Source organism: Ornithodoros turicata, chromosome 1 (assembly GCF_037126465.1).
Source record: "Ornithodoros turicata isolate Travis chromosome 1, ASM3712646v1, whole genome shotgun sequence".
Classification (NCBI taxonomy): Eukaryota; Metazoa; Arthropoda; class Arachnida; order Ixodida; family Argasidae; genus Ornithodoros; species Ornithodoros turicata.
This window is the reverse complement of record NC_088201.1, coordinates 188881335-188901817: the sequence shown is the minus strand read 5'-3', so window position 1 is coordinate 188901817 and position 20483 is coordinate 188881335.

Here is a 20483-nt window from a genome sequence, read left to right as displayed (position 1 = left end):
CAAGGTTTTGCACCACTCACATTGGTACAGTCCGAGTTCTTGGAGATTAAGCATAACTATAGAGATTTTTCAGCATTTTACACAGATGGCTCAAAAACAAAAAATGGACTAACTGCCGCTGCCGTACAACAAGAAAACAATATTCGTTCAATCCGCATAAACCCAAGGGCGAGCGTGTACACAGCTGAAATGTACGGGTCCAGGAAGAAATGCCCCCGGAAAAATTGTTCCCGGAAAAAATGTTCCCTGGAAAAAATGTCCCCTGAGGAAAATTCACTTTTGGTACGCGTTGACTGGTTGACTTCGGACGTTGATTTTTTACTAGGACGGTGTGAACGTTTGGAGTTTTGAGCACTAAAACGAGTAATCGTATATCCTATTCCATTTCCGAATGAAATATGGAATGTGTGTTTGTGTCTGTCCTTTCGTGTTCCCTAGTCTCGGGGTTTTACATTATGCATCATCTTCACCAGCTCGCTTGCTTCCTAGCCATTTTTTCATTGGAATTCAATGTTCGAGTTCCAAATCGAATTGATGCCTCTACTAAACCGAATATATTTGAATAGTCCCGAAGGTGTACATGTAAGGCCGGCATCTCCTTTTTGTGTGAATAAACATATCCCCCCCGGCACATGTAGGGAAAAAAAGAGTAAGCGCTATACTTAAGCATACATATACCGTACTTGTTTGTATTCCAATATATGTTGTATATGTATCCAATTACGGTTATCCAACGTGTCGCTTAATTTATTCGTATTAAATTCCATTTGAAAATGACTACTCACACATAGCATTTCTTTGCCTAGGGAGTCGCTGTGGGTCAGTTTTGGTGAATTTACTTCGTTGTGTCTTGCAACAAAGCGGCCTGTGCAGTCATGGGGCTCCGGAGATAGCTAGAGGAGACCGCTAGACATATTGAAATACATTTTTGCCTGTCAGTTTTGTTGTCCCCCCGCATTTTATTTCCCTTTTTACACATCACCCTGCACGTCGATCCGCGCTCTTCTAAAACAGTACTTGACATGCTCGAGGCCATTCTGAATGACATCTTCTCTCCTCATTTGTTGAAACTGGACGGCGTATTACTTTGTGTGACGCTTCACATTTGTGCTAATTAGTAGAGAAAATGTTTTTCCGTGTTAGCGCCGCGAAGCAACTGTTGCTGTACGCGGTGTACAGGCGTGGACAGAGGACAGCAGGAGGGAGGGTGACAGGGGGTTAGTATGCGTCCTGGGCCGACTTCAGGGCTAAGTGTGCCGATATTCGTCAGGCGTCTGCACGTGACCTCAGGTGACTCCAGGCGCCTTCAGGCGTCTTCAAGTGACTTTAGGTTACTAATGACGTCTTCAGGTAACTTGAAATTACTGCCAACGCCATCATATGACAGAAGATGTCTTCTGGTGACTTGACGTGACGTCATACGGCTGCAGGTCAGCTCAGACATCTTCATGCGACCTCAATTGCCTTTAGACCTCCTTATGTCACTTCGAGTGACTTCAGGGGACCCCAGACGTGCTTAACCCCAAACGTGTTCAGGTTGACTCCAGCTCATTCCAAGTGACTCCCAGTAAATTCTGGTGACTCTTGACATCCTCATGTGTCTTTAGTTAACTTCACATGACACCCGACGTCATCAACTGACTCCAGATGCGTTCGGGTGTCTTCAGGTGACTGCAATCGTCTTCAGGGGACCGCAGGCTTCAGACGTAGTCAAAACTTACAAACGCGACAGTCAGCGCAATATAGAACAAGTATTTGACTATGGCAAAGAGCATTCGGGCAAATGGGAGTGTTTGGTTGACACAGAGCTACCGCAGAAAGAAATGCGTTCTTTCTCATATTCTAAAGTGCGCATTCGATAAGCCCTAGCGAATAATTATTCCCAAAACAGGTTCTGTACGAACATTGCTTGCGTTGGTTTCTAAATCTCTCGTCCTATTAGCTCACAAGAACTGGAATAGCATGTCCAACCAGGAATCCCTAATCCTCAAGCTGTAGACTATAAGATTCCAGAAGCATGGGATCTTTGGAATTGCCCGTTTCGACATCAGTGAGATATATCTCAGAAATAACTTGAACACTTCCACAAAATGTATTATTCTCTCGTCTGGGATGCGAACCGCGGATCACTCGCACGGTGACGTCTATACTAGACCACTTCGTCCCGCCCACTTCTCTCGTATTCTTCTTTAGTGAGTAGCGTTCATTATTTTAATATACTAGACCCCTTCGAAGAATCATACATCTGCCCTACTGGAGCAATTTCGCGAGTGTTTTCGAAGGGAGCTACTACTTGGCGTTGACTCCAGGGCTCCGAAGCCAACGCATTTTGTGAAAGGTCGCGTAAAATTTTGCAGCTTAAAGACATGTATGTTGCATGAAGTGCGGTTCTCCTTGTGTCTGTATTCTTTGCAATGTGGCACCAAATCCTTTCCTGGCAGATCCGTTTTGAAACTCGAATCACCGTCGTCGTTTCTCTCAGAAAATTCCCAATTTGTTCCAGTTTGATCGGTGCTTGGGTAGCCTAGTGGTTTAAGGCACGCACGTCCTGGAGACTACTGGGTCGGTAAGCCTCCTCAACATGTGGTGGTTGAGGCTAAGGGTGAATTTAAGTGGTCCGCGATTTGCCAGACCCCTTACTCTCTGACCACTTACCCCTCTCCGACTAAGGAAATTCGGCGATGTGCACGTGGTACTACACAGTTAGTTGCCACTCCCAAGCGATGTTTTTGAACTCTGTTGCTAAGTGATGCCAGTAGTTTTGCAGCTGAAGAAGTACGAAACGACTGTCCAGGAGGCTATATTGAGATTTCGTCAAAACGAGGCCCTTCTAAGGACAAAAGGATTAGGGCAGAACAAGAAAACTTCCATTATATTTTTGTTGTAAAAAATTTCGTCTGGTTCAGGATTTGAACCCTTGATCTCCAAGAAGGTCAATTTTACATTTTTTTATTATTATATCAGCAGTTCAATAAGCATGTGCAGCAGAGCATCCTGATACACTTTGACTCAAAGAGATTTAAAGTAGAACCTCATAAGTGAAAAATTACAAACGCGACAGCCAGCACAACAGAGAAAAATATTAGGCTATGGCAATGAGCGTTCGGGCTATTGGGAGAATACAGGAGGAATGTGCATGAGGGCGAGGTAATTTTTGGCTCACCTGTCCAGGATCCCGAGAAGCTTCATCAAGTGACTTCGAGCAACTTTAGGTTACTCCTGACAACTTCAGGTGACTTCAGATGACACCAAACGTCTTCAGGTGACTTGAAGTGACCTTGGCTCGCTCCGGACGTCTTTGAGCTGACCCCTGACGTGTTGCGGTGACTACAGCCGACGTCAAGTGACTCCAGCTGACTTGAAGTAAGTTACTTTGAGTATCTTTAGCTCCCTCCTGGCATCTACAGCTACCTCGAGGTAACCTTTAGGTGACTACAGATGTCTTCAGGTGCCCTCAGACATCTTCAGGTGACTTCAAAAGACTTTAGGCGTCTGCACGTGACCTCAGGTGACTCCAGGCGTCTTCAGGCGTCTTCAAGTGACTTTAGGTTACTAATGACGTCTTCAGGTAACTTGAAGTTACTGCCAACGCCATCATATGACACAAGATGTCTTCAGGTGACTTGACGTGACGTCATACGGCTGCAGGTCAGATCAGACATCTTCATGCGACCTCAATTGCCTTTAGACGTCCTCATGTCACTTCGAGTGACTTCAGGTGACTCCAGACGTGCTTAACGCCAAACGTGTTCAGGTTGACTCCAGCTCATTCCAAGTGGCTCCCAGTAAATTCTGGTGACTCTTGACATCCTCATGTCCTTTAGTTAACTTCACATGACACCCGACGTCTTCAACTGACTCCAGATGCGTTCGGGTGTCTTCAGGTGACTGCAGTCGTCTTCAGGGGACCGCAGGCTTCAGACGTAGTCAAAACTTACAAACGCGACAGTAAGCGCAATATAGAACAAGTATTTGGCTATGGCAAAGAGCATTCGGGCAAATGGGAGTGTTTGGTTGACACAGAGCTAGCGTAGAAAGAAATGCGTTCTTTCTCATATTCTAAAGTACGCATCCGATAAGCCCTAGCGAATAATTATTCCCAAAACAGGTTCTGTACGAACATTGCTTGCGTTGGTTTCTAAATCTCTCGTCGTATTAGCTCACAAGAACTGGAATAGCATGTCCAACCAGCAATCCCTAATCCTCAAGCTGTAGACTATAAGATTCCAGAAGCATGGGATATTTGGAATTGCCCGTTTCGACATCAGTGAGATATATCTCAGAAATAACTTGAACACTTCCACAAAATGTATTATTCTCTCGTCTGGGATGCGAACCGCGGATCACTCGCACGCTAACGTCTATACTAGACCACTTCGTCCCGCCCACTTCTCTCGTATTCTTCTTTAGTGAGTAGCGTTCATTATTTTAATATACTAGACCCCTTCGAAGAATCATACATCTGCCCTACTGGAGCAATTTCGCGAGTGTTTTCGAAGGGAGCTACTACTTGGCGTTGACCAGGGCTCCGAAGCCAACGCATTTTGTGAAAGGTCGCGTAAAATTTTGCAGCTTAAAGACATGCATGTTGCATCAAGTGCGGTTCTCCTTGTGTCTGTATTCTTTGCAATGTGGCACCAAATCCTTTCCTGGCAGATCCGTTTTGAAACTCGAAACACCGTCGTCGTTTCTCTCAGAAAATTCCCAATTTGTTCCAGTTTGACCGGTGCTTGGGTAGCCTAGTGGCTTAAGGCACGCACGTCCTGGAGACTACTGGTTTGGTAAGCTTCCTAAACTTGTGGTGGTTGAGGCTATGGGTGAATTTAAGTGGTCCGCGATTTGCCAGACCCCTTACTCTCTGACCACCTACCCCTCTCCGACTAAGGAAATTCGGTGATGTGCACGTGGTACTACACAGTTAGTTGCCACTCCCAAGCGATGTTTTTGAACTCTGTTGCTAAGTGATGCCAGTAGTTTTGCAGCTGAAGAAGTACGAAACGACTGTTCAGGAGGCTATATTGAGATTTCGTCAAAACGAGGCCCTCCTAGGGACAAAAGGATTAGGGCAGAACAAGAAAATTTCCATTATATTTTTGTTGTAAAAAATTTCGTCTGGTACAGGATTTGAACCCTTGATCTCCAAAGAAGGTCAATTTTACATTTTTTGATTATCATATCAGCAGTTCAATAAGCATGTGCAGCAGAGCATCCTGATACACTTTGACTCAAAGAGATTTAAAGTAGAAACCTCATAAGTGAAAAATTACAAACGCGACAGCCAGCACAACAGAGAAAAATATTAGGCTATGGCAATCAGCGTTGGGACTATTGGGAGAATACAGGAGGAACGTGCATGAGGGCGAGGTAATTTTTGGATCACCTGTCCAGGATCCCGAGAAGCTTCATCAAGTGACTTCGAGCAGCTTTAGGTGACTCCTGACAACTTCAGGTGACTTCAGTTGACACCAAACGTCTTCAGGTGACTTGAAGTGACCTTGGCTCGCTCTGGACCTCTTTGAGCTGACCCCTGACCTGTTGCGGTGACTACAGCCGACGTCAAGTGACTCCAGCTGACTTGAAGTAAGTTACTTTGAGTATCTTTAGCTCCCTCCTGGCATCTACAGCTACCTCGACGTAACCTTTAGGTGACTACAGATGTCTTCAGGTGCCCCCAGACATCTTCAGGTGACTTCAAAAGACTTAGGCGTCTGCACGTGACCTCAGGTGACTCCAGGCGTCTTCAGGCGTCTTCAAGTGACTTTAGGTTACTAATGACGTCTTCAGGTAACTTGAAGTTACTGCCAACGCCATCATATGACACAAGATGTCTTCAGGTGACTTGACGTGACGTCATACGGCTGCAGGTCTGATCAGACATCTTCATGCGACCTCAATTGCCTTTAGACGTCCTCATGTCACTTCGAGTGACTTCAGGTGACTCCAGACGTGCTTAACCCCAAACGTGTTCAGGTTGACTCCAGCTCATTCCAAGTGACTCCCAGTAAATACTGGTGACTCCAGGCATCCTCATGTGTCTTTACTTAACTTCACATGACACCCGACGTCTTCAACTGACTCCAGATGCGTTCGGGTGTCTTCAGGGGACCGCAGGCTTCAGACGTAGTCAAAACTTACAAACGCGACAGTCAGCGCAATATAGAACAAGTATTTAGCTATGGAAAAGAGCATTCGGGCAAATGGGAGTGTTTGGTTGACACAGAGCTAGCGTAGAAAGAAATGCGTTCTTTCTCATATTCTAAAGTGCGCATCTGATAAGCCCTAGCGAATGATTATTCCCAAAACAGGTGCGTTGGTTTCTAAATCTCTCGTCGTATTAGCTCAGAAGAACTGGAATAGCATGTCCAACCAGGAATCCCTAATCCTCAAGCTGTAGACTATGAGATTCCAGAAGCATGGGATATTTGGAATTGCCCGTTTCGACATCAGTGAGATATATCTCAGAAATAACTTGAACACTTCTACATGATGTATTATTCTCTCGTCTTTGATGTGAACCGCGGATCACTCGCACGGTAACGTCTATACTAGACCACTTCGTCCCGCCCACTTCTCTCTTATTCTTCTTTAGTGATTAGCGTTCATTATTTTAATATACTAGACCCCTTCGAAGAATCATACATCTGCCCTACTGGAGCAATTTCGCGAGTGTTTTCGAAGGGAGCTACTACTTGGCGTTGACTCCAGGGCTCCGAAGCCAACGCATTTTGTGAAAGGTCGCGTAAAATTTTGCAGCTTAAAGACATGTATGTTGCATGAGGTGCGGTTCTCCTTGTGTCTCTATTCTTTGCAATGTGGCACCAAATCCTTTCCTGGCAGATCCGTTTTGAAACTCGAAACACCGTCGTCGTTTCTCTCAGAAAATTCCTAATTTGTTCCAGTTTGACCGGTGCTTGGGTAGCCTAGTGGTTTAAGGCACGCACGTCCTGGAGACTACTGGGTCGGTAAGCTTCCTAAACTTGTGGTGGTTGAGGCTATGGGTGAATTTAAGTGGTCCGCGATTTGCCAGACCCCTTACTCTCTGACCACTTACCCCTCTCCGACTAAGGAAATTCGGCGATGTGCACGTGGTACTACACAGTTAGTTGCCACTCCCAAGCGATGTTTTTGAACTCTGTTGCTAAGTGATGCCAGTAGTTTTGCAGCTGAAGAAGTACGAAACGACTGTTCAGGAGGCCATATTGAGATTTCGTCAAAACGAGGCCCTCCTAAGGACAAAAGGATTAGGGCAGAACAAGAAAATTTCCATTAATTTTTGTTGAAAAAATTTCGTCTGGTACAGGATTTGAACCCTCGATCTCCAAAGAAGGTCAATTTTACATTTTTTTATTATCATATCAGCAGTTCAATAAGCATGTACACCAGAGCATCCTGATACACTTTGACTCAAAAAGATTTAAAGTAGAACCTCATAAATGAAAAATTACAAACGCGACAGCCAGCACAACAGAGAAAAATATTGGGCTATGGCAATGAGCGTTGGGGCCATTGGGAGAATACAGAAGGAATGTGCATGAGGGCGAGGTAATTTTTGGATCACCTGTCCAGGATCCCGAGAAGCTTCATCAAGTGACTTCGAGCAACTTTAGGTGACTCCTGACAACTTCAGGTGACTTCACATGACACCAAACGTCTTCAGGTGACTTGAAGTGACCTTGGCTCGCTCCGGACGTCTTTGAGCTGACCCCTGACGTGTTGCGGTGACTACAGCCGGCGTCAAGTGACTCCAGCTGACTTGAAGTAAGTTACTTTGAGTACCTTTAGCTCACTCCTGGCATCGACAGCTACCTCGACGTAACCTTTACATGACTAATGATGTCTTCAGGTACCCTCAGACCTCTTCAGGTGACTTCATAAGACTTAGGCGTCTGCACGTGACCTCAGGTGACTCCAGGCGTCTTCAGGCATCTTCAAGTGACTTTAGGTTACTAATGATGTCTTCAGGTAACTTGAAATTACTGCCAACGCCATCATATGACACAAGATGTCTTCAGGTGACTTGACGTGACGTCATACAGCTGCAGGCCAGATCAGACATCTTCATGCGACCTCAATTGCCTTTAGACGTCCTCATGTCACTTCGGGTGACTTCAGGTGACTCCAGACGTGCTTAACGCCAAACGTGTTCAGGTTGACTCCAGCTCATTCCAAGTGACTCCCAGTAAATTCTGGTGACCCTTGACATCCTCATGTGTCTTTAGTTAACTTCACATGACACCCGACGTCTTCAACTGACTCCAGATGCGTTCGGGTGTCTTCAGGTGACTGCAGCCGTCTTCAGGGGACCGCAGGCTTCAGACGTAGTCAAAACTTACAAACGCGACAGTCAGCGCAATATAGAAAAAGTATTTGGCTATGGCAAAGAGCATTCGGGCAACTGGGAGTGTCTGGTTGACACAGAGCTAGCGTAGAAAGAAATGCGTTCTTTCTCATATTCTAAAGTGCGCATCCGATAAGCCCTAGCGAATAATTATTCCCAAAACAGGTTCTGTACGAACATTGCTTGCGCTGGTTTCTAAATCTCTCGTCGTATTAGCTCACAAGAACTAGAATAGCATGTCCAACCAGGAATCCCTAATCCTCAAGCTGTAGACTATGAGATTCCAGAAGCATGGGACATTTGGAATTGCCCGTTTCGACATCAGTGAGATATATCTCAGAAATAACTTGAACACTTCCACAAAATGTATTATTCTCTCGTCTGGGATGCGAACCGCGGATCACTCGCACGGTAACGTCTATACTAGACCACTTCGTCCCGCCCACTTCTCTCGTATTTTTCTTTAGTGATTAGCGTTCATTATTTTAATATACTAGACCCCTTCGAAGAATCATACATCTGCTCTACTGGAGCAATTTTGCGAGTGTTTTCGAAGGGAGCTACTACTTGGCGTTGACTCCAGGGCTCCGAAGCCAACGCATTTTGTGAAAGGTCGCGTAAACTTTTGCAGCTTAAAGACATGTATGTTGCATGAAGTGCGGTTCTCCTTGTGTCTGTATTCTTTGCAATGTGGCACCAAATCCTTTCCTGGCAGATCCGTTTTGAAACTCGAAACACCGTCTTCGTTTCTCTCAAAAAATTAACAATTTGTTCCAGTTTGATCGGTGCTTGGGCAGCCTAGTGGTTTAAGGCACACACGTCCTGGAGACTACTGGGCCGGTAAGCCTCCTAACCTTGTGGTGGGTGAGGCTATGGGTGAATTTAAGAGGTCCAGGATTTGCCAGACCCCTTACTCTCTGACCACTTAACCCTCTCCCACTAGGGAAATTCGGCGATGTGCACGTATTACTACATAGTTAGTTGCCACTCCCAAGCGACGTTTTTGAACTCTGTTGCTAAGTGATGCCAGTAGCTTTGCAGCTGAAGAAGACGAAACGACTGTTCAGGAGGCTATATTGAGATTTCGTCAAAACGAGGCCCTTCTAAGAACAAAACGATTAGGGCAGAACAAGTAAATTTCCAATAATTTTTGTTGAAAAAAATTTCGTCTGGTACAGGATTTGAACCCTCGATCTCCAAAGAAGGTCAATTTTACATTTTTTTATTATCATATCAGCAGTTCAATAAGCATGTACACCAGAGCATCCTGATACACTTTGACTCAAAGAGATTTAAAGTGGAACCTCATTAGTGAAAAATCACAAACCCTCAGCCAGCACAACAGAGAAAAAAATTAGGCTATGGCAATGAGCGTTGGGGCTATTGGGAGAATACAGGAGGAACGTGCATGAGGGCGAGGTAATTTTTGGATCACCTGTCCAGGATCCCGAGAAGCTTCATCAAGTGACTTCGAGCAGCTTTAGGTGACTCCTGACAACTTCAGGTGACTTCAGATGACACCAAACGTCTTCAGGTGACTTGAAGTGACCTTGGCTCGCTCCGGACGTCTTTTAGCTGACCCCTGACGTGTTGCGGTGACTACAGCCGACGTCAAGTGACTCCAGCTGACTTGAAGTAAGTTACTTTGAGTAACTTTAGCTCCCTCCTGGCATCTACAGCTACTCGAGGTAACCTTTAGGTGACTACAGACGACTTCAGGTGCCCTCAGACATCTTCAGGTGACTTCAAAAGACTTAGGCGTCTGCACGTGACCTCAGGTGACTCCAGGCGTCTTCAGGCGTCTTCAAGTGACTTTAAGTTACTAATGACGTCTTCAGGTAACTTGAAGTTACTGCCAACGCCATCATATGACACAAGATGTCTTCAGGTGACTCTACGTGACGTCATACGGCTGCAGGTCAGATCAGACATCTTCATGCGACCTCAATTGCCTTTAGACGTCCTCATGTCACTTCGAGTGACTTCAGGTGACTCCAGACGTGCTTAACGCCAAACGTGTTCAGGTTGACTCCAGCTCATTCCAAGTGACTCCCAGTAAATTCGGTGACTCTTGACATCCTCATGTTCCTTTAGTTAACTTCACATGACACCCGACGTCTTCAACTGACTCCAGATGCGTTCGGGTGTCTTCAAGTTACTGCAGTCGCCTTCAAGGGACCGCAGGCTTCAGATGTAGTCAAAACTTACAAACGCGACAGTCAGCGCAATATAGAACAAGTATTTGGCTATGGCAAAGAGCATTCGGGCAAATGGGAGTGTTTGGTTGACAGAGAGCTAGCGTAGAAAGAAATGCGTTCTTTCTCATATTCTAAAGTGCGCATCCGATAAGCCCTAGCGAATTATTCCCAAAACAGGTTCTGTACGAACACTGCTTGCATTGGTTTCTAAATCTCTCGTCGTATTAGCTCACAAGAGCTGGAATAGCATGTCCAACCAGGAATCCCTAATCCTCAAGCTGTAGACTATGAGATTCCAGAAGCATGGGATATTTGGAATTGCCCGTTTCGACATCAGTGAGATATATCTTAGAAATAACTTGAACACTTCCACAAAATGTATTATTCTCTCGTCTTTGATGCGAACCGCGGATCACTCGCACGGTAACGTCTATACTAGACCACTTCGTCCCGCCCACTTCTCTCGTATTCTTCTTTAGTGATTAGCGTTCATTATTTAATATACTAGACCCCTTCGAAGAATCATACATCTGCCCTACTGGAGCAATTTCGCGAGTGTTTTCGAAGGGAGCTACTACTTGGCGTTGACTCCAGGGCTCCCAAGCCAACGCATTTTCTGAAAGGTCGTGTAAACTTTTGCAGCTTAAAGACATGTATGTTGCATGAAGTGCGGTTCTCCTTGTGTCTGTATTCTTTGCAATGTGGCACCAAATCCTTTCCTGGCAGATCCGTTTTGAAACTCGAAACACCGTCGTCGTTTCTCTCAGAAAATTCCAAATTTGTTCCAGATTGATCGGTGCTTGGGTAGCCTAGTGGTTTAAGGCACGCACGTCCTGAAGAGTACTGGGTCGGTAAGCCTCCTAACCTTGTGGTGGGTGAGGCTATGGGTGAATTTAAGTGGTCTGCGATTTGCCAGACCCCTTACTCTCTGACCACTTACCCCTCTCCGACTAAGGAAATTCGGCGATGTGCACGTGGTACTACACAGTTAGTTGCCACTCCCAAGCGATGTTTTTGAACTCTGTTGCTAAGTGATGCCAGTAGTTTTGCAGCTGAAGAAGTACGAAACGACTGTTCAGGAGGCTATATTGAGATTTCGTCAAAACGAGGCCCTTCTAAGAACAAAAGGATTAGGGCAGAACAAGAAAATTTCCATTAATTTTTGTTGAAAAAAATTTCGTCTGGTACAGGATTTGAACCCTTGATCTCCAAAGAAGGTCAATTTTACATTTTTTGATTATCATATCAGCAGTTCAATAAGCATGTACACCAGAGCATCCGGATACACTTTGACTCAAAGAGATTTAAAGTGGAACCTCATAAGTGAAAAATTACAAACGCGACAGCCAGCACAACAGAGAAAAATATTAGGCAGTGGCAATGAGCGTTGGGGCTATTGGGAGAATACAGGAGGAACGTGCATGAGGGCGAGGTAATTTTTGAATCACCTGTCCAGGATCCCGAGAAGCTTCATCAAGTGACTTCGAGCAGCTTTAGGTGACTCCTGACAACTTCAGGTGACTTCAGACGACACCAAACGTCTTCAGGTGACTTGAAGTGACCTTGGCTCGCTCCGGACATCTTTCAGCTGACCCCTGACGTGTTGCGGTGACTACAGCCGACGTCAAATGACTCCAGCTGACTTGAAGTAAGTTACTTTGAGTAACTTTAGCTCCCTCCTGGCATCTACAGCTACCTCGAGGTAACCTTTAGGTGACTACAGATGTCTTCAGGTGCCCTCAGACATCTTCAGGTGACTTCAAAAGACTAGGCGTCTGCACGTGACCTCAGGTGACTCCAGGCGTCTTCAGGCGTCTTCAAGTGACTTTAGGTTACTAATGACGTCTTCAGGTAACTTGAAGTTACTGCCAACGCCATCATATAACACACGATGTCTTCAGGTGACTTGACGTGACGTCATACGGCTGCAGGTCAGATCAGACATCTTCATGCGACCTCAATTCCCTTTAGACGTCCTCATGTCACTTCGAGTGACTTCAGGTGACTCCAGACGTGCTTAACGCCAAACGTGTTCAGGTTGACTCCAACTCATTCCAAGTGACTCCCAGTAAATTCTGGTGACTCTTGACATCCTCATGTTGCTTTAGTTAACTTCACATGACACCCGACGTCTTCAACTGACTCCAGATGCGTTCGGGTGTCTTCAAGTTACTCCAGTCGCCTTCAGGGGACCGCAGGCTTCAGATGTAGTCAAAACTTACAAACGCGACAGTCAGCGCAATATAGAACAAGTATTTGGCTATGGCAAAGAGCATTCGGGCAAATGGGAGTGTTTGGTTGACACAGAGCTAGCGTAGAAAGAAATGCGTTCTTTCTCATATTCTAAAGTACGCATCCGATAAGCCCTAGCGAATTATTCCCAAAACAGGTTCTGTACGAACACTACTTGCGTTGGTTTCTAAATCTCTCGTCGTATTAGCTCACAAGAGCTGGAATAGCATGTCCAACCAGGAATCCCTAATCCTCAAGCTGTAGACTATGAGATTCCAGAAGCATGGGATATTTGGAATTGCCCGTTTCGACATCAGTGAGATATATCTTAGAAATAACTTGAACACTTCCACAAAATGTATTATTCTCTCGTCTGGGATGCGAACCGCGGATCACTCGCACGGTAACGTCTATACTAGACCACTTCGTCCCGCCCACTTCTCTCGTATTCTTCTTTAGTGATTAGCGTTCATTATTTTAATATACTAGACCCCTTCGAAGAATCATACATCTGCCCTACTGGAGCAATTTCGCGAGTGTTTTCGAAGGGAGCTACTACTTGGCGTTGACTCCAGGGCTCCCAAGCCAACGCATTTTGTGAAAGGTCGCATAAACTTTTGCAGCTTAAAGACATGTATGTTGCATGAAGTGCGGTTCTCCTTGTGTCTGTATTCTTTGCAATGTGGCACCAAATCCTTTCCTGGCAGATCCGTTTTGAAACTCGAAACACCGTCGTCGTTTCTCTCAGAAAATTCCAAATTTGTTCCAGTTTGATCGGTGCTTGGGTAGCCTAGTGGTTTAAGGCACGCACGTCCTGAAGAGTACTGGGTCGGTAAGCCTCCTAACCTTGTGGTGGGTGAGGCTATGGGTGAATTTAAGTGGTCCGCGATTTGCCAGACCCCTTACTCTCTGACCACTTACCCCTCTCCGACTAAGGAAATTCGGCGATGTGCACGTGGTACTACACAGTTAGTTGCCACTCCCAAGCGATGTTTTTGAACTCTGTTGCTAAGTGATGCCAGTAGTTTTGCAGCTGAAGAAGTACGAAACGACTGTTCAGGAGGCTATATTGAGATTTCGTCAAAACGAGGCCCTTCAAAGAACGAAAGGATTAGGGCAGAACAAGAAAATTTCCATTAATTTTTGTTGAAAAAAATTTCGTCTGGTACAGGATTTGAACCCTTGATCTCCAAAGAAGGTCAATTTTACATTTTTTGATTATCATATCAGCAGTTCAATAAGCATGTACACCAGAGCATCCGGATACACTTTGACTCAAAGAGATTTAAAGTGGAACCTCATAAGTGAAAAATTACAAACGCGACAGCCAGCACAACAGAGAAAAATATTAGGCTGTGGCAATGAGCGTTGGGGCTATTGGGAGAATACAGGAGGAACGTGCATGAGGGCGAGGTAATTTTTGAATCACCTGTCCAGGATCCCGAGAAGCTTCATCAAGTGACTTCGAGCAGCTTTAGGTGACTCCTGACAACTTCAGGTGACTTCAGATGACACCAAACGTCTTCAGGTGACTTGAAGTGACCTTGGCTCGCTCCGGACGTCTTTGAGCTGACCCCTGACGTGTTGCGGTTTCCACAGCCGACGTCAAATGACTCCAGCTGACTTGAAGTAAGTTACTTTGAGTAACTTTAGCTCCCTCCTGGCATCTACAGCTACCGCGAGGTAACCTTTAGGTGACTACAGATGTCTTCAGGTGCCCTCAGACATCTTCAGGTGACTTGAAAAGACTAGGCGTCTGCACGTGACCTCAGGTGACTCCAGGCGTCTTCATGCGTCTTCAAGTGACTTTAGGTTACTAATGACGTCTTCAGGTAACTTGAAGTTAGTGCCAACGCCATCATATGACACAAGATGTCTTCAGGTGACTTGACGTGACGTCATACGGCTGCAGGTCAGATCAGACATCTTCATGCGACCTCAATTGCCTTTAGACGTCCTCATGTCACTTCGAGTGACTTCAGGTGACTCCAGACGTGCTTAACGCCAAACGTGTTCAGGTTGACTCCAGCTCATTCCAAGTGACTCCCAGTAAGTTCTGGTGACTCTTGACATCCTCATGTTCCTTTAGTTAACTTCACATGACACCCGACGTCTTCAACTGACTCCAGGTGCGTTCGGGTGTCTTCAAGTTACTGCAGTCGCCTTCAGGGGACCGCAGGCTTCAGATGTAGTCAAAACTTACAAACGCGACAGTCAGCGCAATATAGAACAAGTATTTGGCTATGGCAAAGAGCATTCGGGCAAATGGGAGTGTTTGGTTGACACAGAGCTAGCGTAGAAAGAAATGCGTTCTTTCTCATATTCTAAAGTGTGCATCCGATAAGCCCTAGCGAATAATTATTCCCAAAACAGGGTCTGTACGAACATTGCTTGCGTTGGTTTCTAAATCTCTCGTCGTATTAGCTCACAAGAACTGGAATAGCATGTCCAACCAGGAATCCCTAATCCTCAAGCTGTAGACTATGAGATTCCAGAAGCATGGGATATTTGGAATTGCCCGTTTCGACATCAGTGAGATATATCTTAGAAATAACTTGAACACTTCCACAAAATGTATTATTCTCTCGTCTGGGACGCGAACCGCGGATCACTCGCACGGTAACGTCTATACTAGACCACTTCGTCCCGCCCACTTCTCTCGTATTCTTGTTTATTGATTAGCGTTCATTATTTTAATATACTAGACCCCTTCGAAGAATCATACATCTGCCCTACTGGAGCAATTTCGCGAGTGTTTTCGAAGGGAGCTACTACTTGGCGTTGACTCCAGGGCTCCCAAGCCAACGCATTTTGTGAAAGGTCGCATAAACTTTTGCAGCTTAAAGACATGTATGTTGCATGAAGTGCGGTTCTCCTTGTGTCTGTATTCTTTGCAATGTGGCACCAAATCCTTTCCTGGCAGATCCGTTTTGAAACTCGAAACACCGTCGTCGTTTCTCTCAGAAAATTCCAAATTTGTTCCAGTTTGATCGGTGCTTGGGTAGCCTAGTGGTTTAAGGCACGCACGTCCTGAAGAGTACTGGGTCGGTAAGCCTCCTAACCTTGTGGTGGGTGAGGCTATGGGTGAATTTAAGTGGTCCGCGATTTGCCAGACCCCTTACTCTCTGACCACTTACCCCTCTCCGACTAAGGAAATTCGGCGATGTGCACGTGGTACTACACAGGTAGTTGCCACTCCCAAGCGATGTTTTTGAACTCTGTTGCTAAGTGATGCCAGTAGTTTTGCAGCTGAAGAAGTACGAAACGACTGTTCAGGAGGCTATATTGAGATTTCGTCAAAACGAGGCCCTTCTAAGAACAAAAGGATTAGGGCAGAACAAGAAAATTTCCATTAATTTTTGTTGAAAAAAATTTCGTCTGGTACAGGATTTGAACCCTTGATCTCCAAAGAAGGTCAATTTTACATTTTTTGATTATCATATCAGCAGTTCAATAAGCATGTACACCAGAGCATCCGGATACACTTTGACTCAAAGAGATTTAAAGTGGAACCTCATAAGTGAAAAATTACAAACGCGACAGCCAGCACAACAGAGAAAAATATTAGGCTGTGGCAATGAGTGTTGGGGCTATTGGGAGAATACAGGAGGAACGTGCATGAGGGCGAGGTAATTTTTGAATCACCTGTCCAGGATCCCGAGAAGCTTCATCAAGTGACTTCGAGCAGCTGTAGGTGACTCCTGACAACTTCAGGTGACTTCAGATGACACCAAACGTCTTCAGGTGACTTGAAGTGACCTTGGCTCGCTCCGGACGTCTTTGAGCTGACCCCTGACGTGTTGCGGTGACTACAGCCGACGTCAAGTGACTCCAGCTGACTTGAAGTAAGTTACTTTAAGTAACTTTAGCTCCCTCCTGGCATCTACAGCTACCTCGAGGTAACCTTTAGGTGACTACAGATGTCTTCATGTGCCCTCAGACATCTTCAGGTGACTTCAAAAGACTAGGCATCTGCACGGGACCTCAGGTGACTCCAGGCGTCTTCAGGCGTCTTCAAGTGACTTTAGGTTACTAATGACGTCTTCAGGTAACTTGAAGTTAGTGCCAACGCCATCATATGACACAAGATGTCTTCAGGTGACTTGACGTGACGTCATACGGCTGCAGGTCAGATCAGACATCTTCATGCGACCTCAATTGCCTTTAGACGTCCTCATGTTACTTCGAGTGACTTCAGGTGACTCCAGACGTGCTTAACGCCAAACGTGTTCAGGTTGACTCCAGCTCATTCCAAGTGACTCCCAGTAAATTCTGGTGACTCCTGACATCCTCATGTTCCTTTAGTTAACTTCAATGACACCCGACGTCTTCAACTGACTCCAGATGCGTTCGGGTGTCTTCAAGTTACTGCAGTCGCCTTCGGGGGACCGCAGGCTTCAGATGTAGTCAAAACTTACAAACGCGACAGTCAGCGCAATATAGAACAAGTATTTGGCTATAGCAAAGAGCATTCGGGCAAATGGGAGTGTTTGGTTGACACAGAGCTAGCGTAGAAAGAAATGCGTTCTTTCTCATATTCTAAAGTGTGCATCCGATAAGCCCTAGCGAATAATTATTCCCAAAACAGGTTCTGTACGAACATTGCTGGAATAGCATGTCCAACCAGGAATCCCTAATCCTCAACCTCTAGACTATGAGATTCCAGAAGCATGGGATATTTGGAATTGCCCGTTTCGACATCAGTGAGATATATCTCAGAAATAACTTGAACACTTCCACAAAATGTATTATTCTCTCGTCTGGGATGCGAACCGCGGATCACTCGCACGGTAACGTCTATACTAGACCATTTCGTCCCGCCCACTTCTCTCGTATTCTTGTTTAGTGATTAGCGTTCATTATTTTAATATACTAGACCCCTTCGAAGAATCATACATCTGCCCTACTGGAGCAATTTCGCGAGTGTTTTCGAAGGGAGCTACTACTTGGCGTTGACTCCAGGGCTCCCAAGCCAACGCATTTTGTGAAAGGTCGCATAAACTTTTGCAGCTTAAAGACATGTATGTTGCATGAAGTGCGGTTCTCCTTGTGTCTGTATTCTTTGCAATGTGGCACCAAATCCTTTCCTGGCAGATCCGTTTTGAAACTCGAAACACCGTCGTCGTTTCTCTCAGAAAATTCCAAATTTGTTCCAGTTTGATCGGTGCTTGGGTAGCCTAGTGGTGTAAGGCACGCACGTCCTGAAGAGTACTGGGTCGGTAAGCCTCCTAACCTTGTGGTGGGTGAGGCTATGGGTGAATTTAAGTGGTCCGCGATTTGCCAGACCCCTTACTCTCTGACCAGTTACCCCTCTCCGACTAAGGAAATTCGGCGATGTGCACGTGGTACTACACAGTTAGTTGCCACTCCCAAGCGATGTTTTTGAACTCTGTTGCTAAGTGATGCCAGTAGTTTTGCAGCTGAAGAAGTACGAAACGACTGTTCAGGAGGCTATATTGAGATTTCGTCAAAACGAGGCCCTTCTAAGAACAAAAGGATTAGGGCAGAACAAGAAAATTTCCATTAATTTTTTTTGAAAAAAATTTCGTCTGGTACAGAATTTGAACCCTTGATCTCCAAAGAAGGTCAATTTTACATTTTTTGATTATCATATCAGCAGTTCAATAAGCATGTACACCAGAGCATCCGGATACACTTTGACTCAAAGAGATTTAAAGTGGAACCTCATAAGTGAAAAATTACAAACGCGACAGCCAGCACAACAGAGAAAAATATTAGGCTGTGGCAATGAGCGTTGGGGCTATTGGGAGAATACAGGAGGAACGTGCATGAGGGCGAGGTAATTTTTGAATCACCTGTCCCGGATCCCGAGAAGCTTCATCAAGTGACTTCGAGCAGCTTTAGGTGACTCCTGACAACTTCAGGTGACTTCAGATGACACCAAACGTCTTCAGGTGACTTGAAGTGACCTTGGCTCGCTCCGGACGTCTTTGAGCTGACCCCTGACGTGTTGCGGTGACTACAGCCGACGTCAAGTGACTCCAGCTGACTTGAAGTAAGTTACTTTGAGTAACTTTACCTCCCTCCTGGCATCTACAGCTACCTCAAGGTAACCTTTAGGTGACTACAGATGTCTTCAGGTGCCCCCAGACATCTTCAGGTGACTTGAAAAGACTAGGCGTCTGCACGTGACCTTAGGTGACTCCAGGCGTCTTCAGGCGTCTTCAAGTGACTTTAGGTTACTAATGACGTCCTCAGGTAACTTGAAGGTACTGCCAACGCCGTCATATGACACAAGATGTCTTCAGGTAACTTGAAGTTACTGCCAACGCCATCATATGACACAAGATGTCTTCAGGTGACTTGACGTGACGTCATACGGCTGCAGGTCAGATCAGACATCTTCATGCGACCTCAATTGCCTTTAGACGTCCTCATGTCACTTCGAGTGACTTCAGGGGACACCAGACGTGCTTAACCCCAAACGTGTTCAGGTTGACTCCAGCTCATTCCAAGTGACTCCCAGTAAATTCTGGTGACTCTTGGCATCCTCATGTGTCTTTAGTTAACTTCACATGACACCCGACGTCTTCAACTGACTCCAGATGCGTTCGGGTGTCTTCAGGTGACTGCAGTTGTCTTCAGGGGACCGCAGGCTTCAGACATAGTCAAAACTTACAAACGCGACAGTCAGCGCAATATAGAACAAGTATTTGGCTATGGAAAAGAGCTTTCGGGCAAATGGGAGTGTTTGGTTGACACAGAGCTAGCGTAGAAAGAAATGCGTTCTTTCTCATATTCTAAAGTGCGCATCTGATAAGCCCTAGCGAATAATTATTCCCAAAACAGGTTCTGTACGAACATTACTTGCATTGGTTTCTAAATCCCTCGTCGTATTAGCTCAGAAGAACTGGAATAGCATGTCCAACCAGGAATCCCTAATCCTCAAGCTGTAGACTATGAGATTCCAGAAGCATGTGATATTTGGAATTGCCCGTTTCGATATCAGTGAGATATATCTCAGAAATAACTTGAACACTTCCACAAAATGTATTATTCTCGCGTCTAGGATGCGAATCGCGGACCACTCGCACGGTAACGTCTATACTAGACCACTTCGTCGCGCCCACTTCTCTCGTATTCTTCTTTAGTGATTAGCGTTCATTATTTTAATATACTAGACCCCTTCAAGAATCATACATCTGCCCTACTCTAGCAATTTCGCGTGTTTTCGGTGTTTGGGTGAATTTAAGAGGTCCGGGATTTGCCAGACCCCTTACTCTCTGACCACTTATCCCTCTCCGACTAAGAAAATTCGGCGATGTGCACGTGGTACTGCACAGTTAGTTGCCACTTCCAAGCGATGTTCTGGAACTCTGTTTCTAAGTGATGCCAGTAGTTTTGCACCCGAAGAAGTACGAAACGACTGTTCAGGAGGCTATATTGAGATTTCGTGAAAACGAGGCCCTTCTAAGAACAAAAGAATTAGGGCAGAACAAAAGAATTTACATTATTTTTGTTGAAAAAAATTCGTCTGGTGCAGGATTTGAACCGTCGATCTCCAAAGAAGGTGAATTTTACATTTTTTGATTATCATATCAGCAGTTCAATAGGCATGTACACCAGAGCATCCTGATACACTTTGACTCAAAGAGATTTAAAGTACCTAAAAGTAGAACATCATAAGTGAAAAATTACAAACGCGACAGCCAGCACAACAGATAAAAATATTAGGCTATGGGAATGAGCATTGA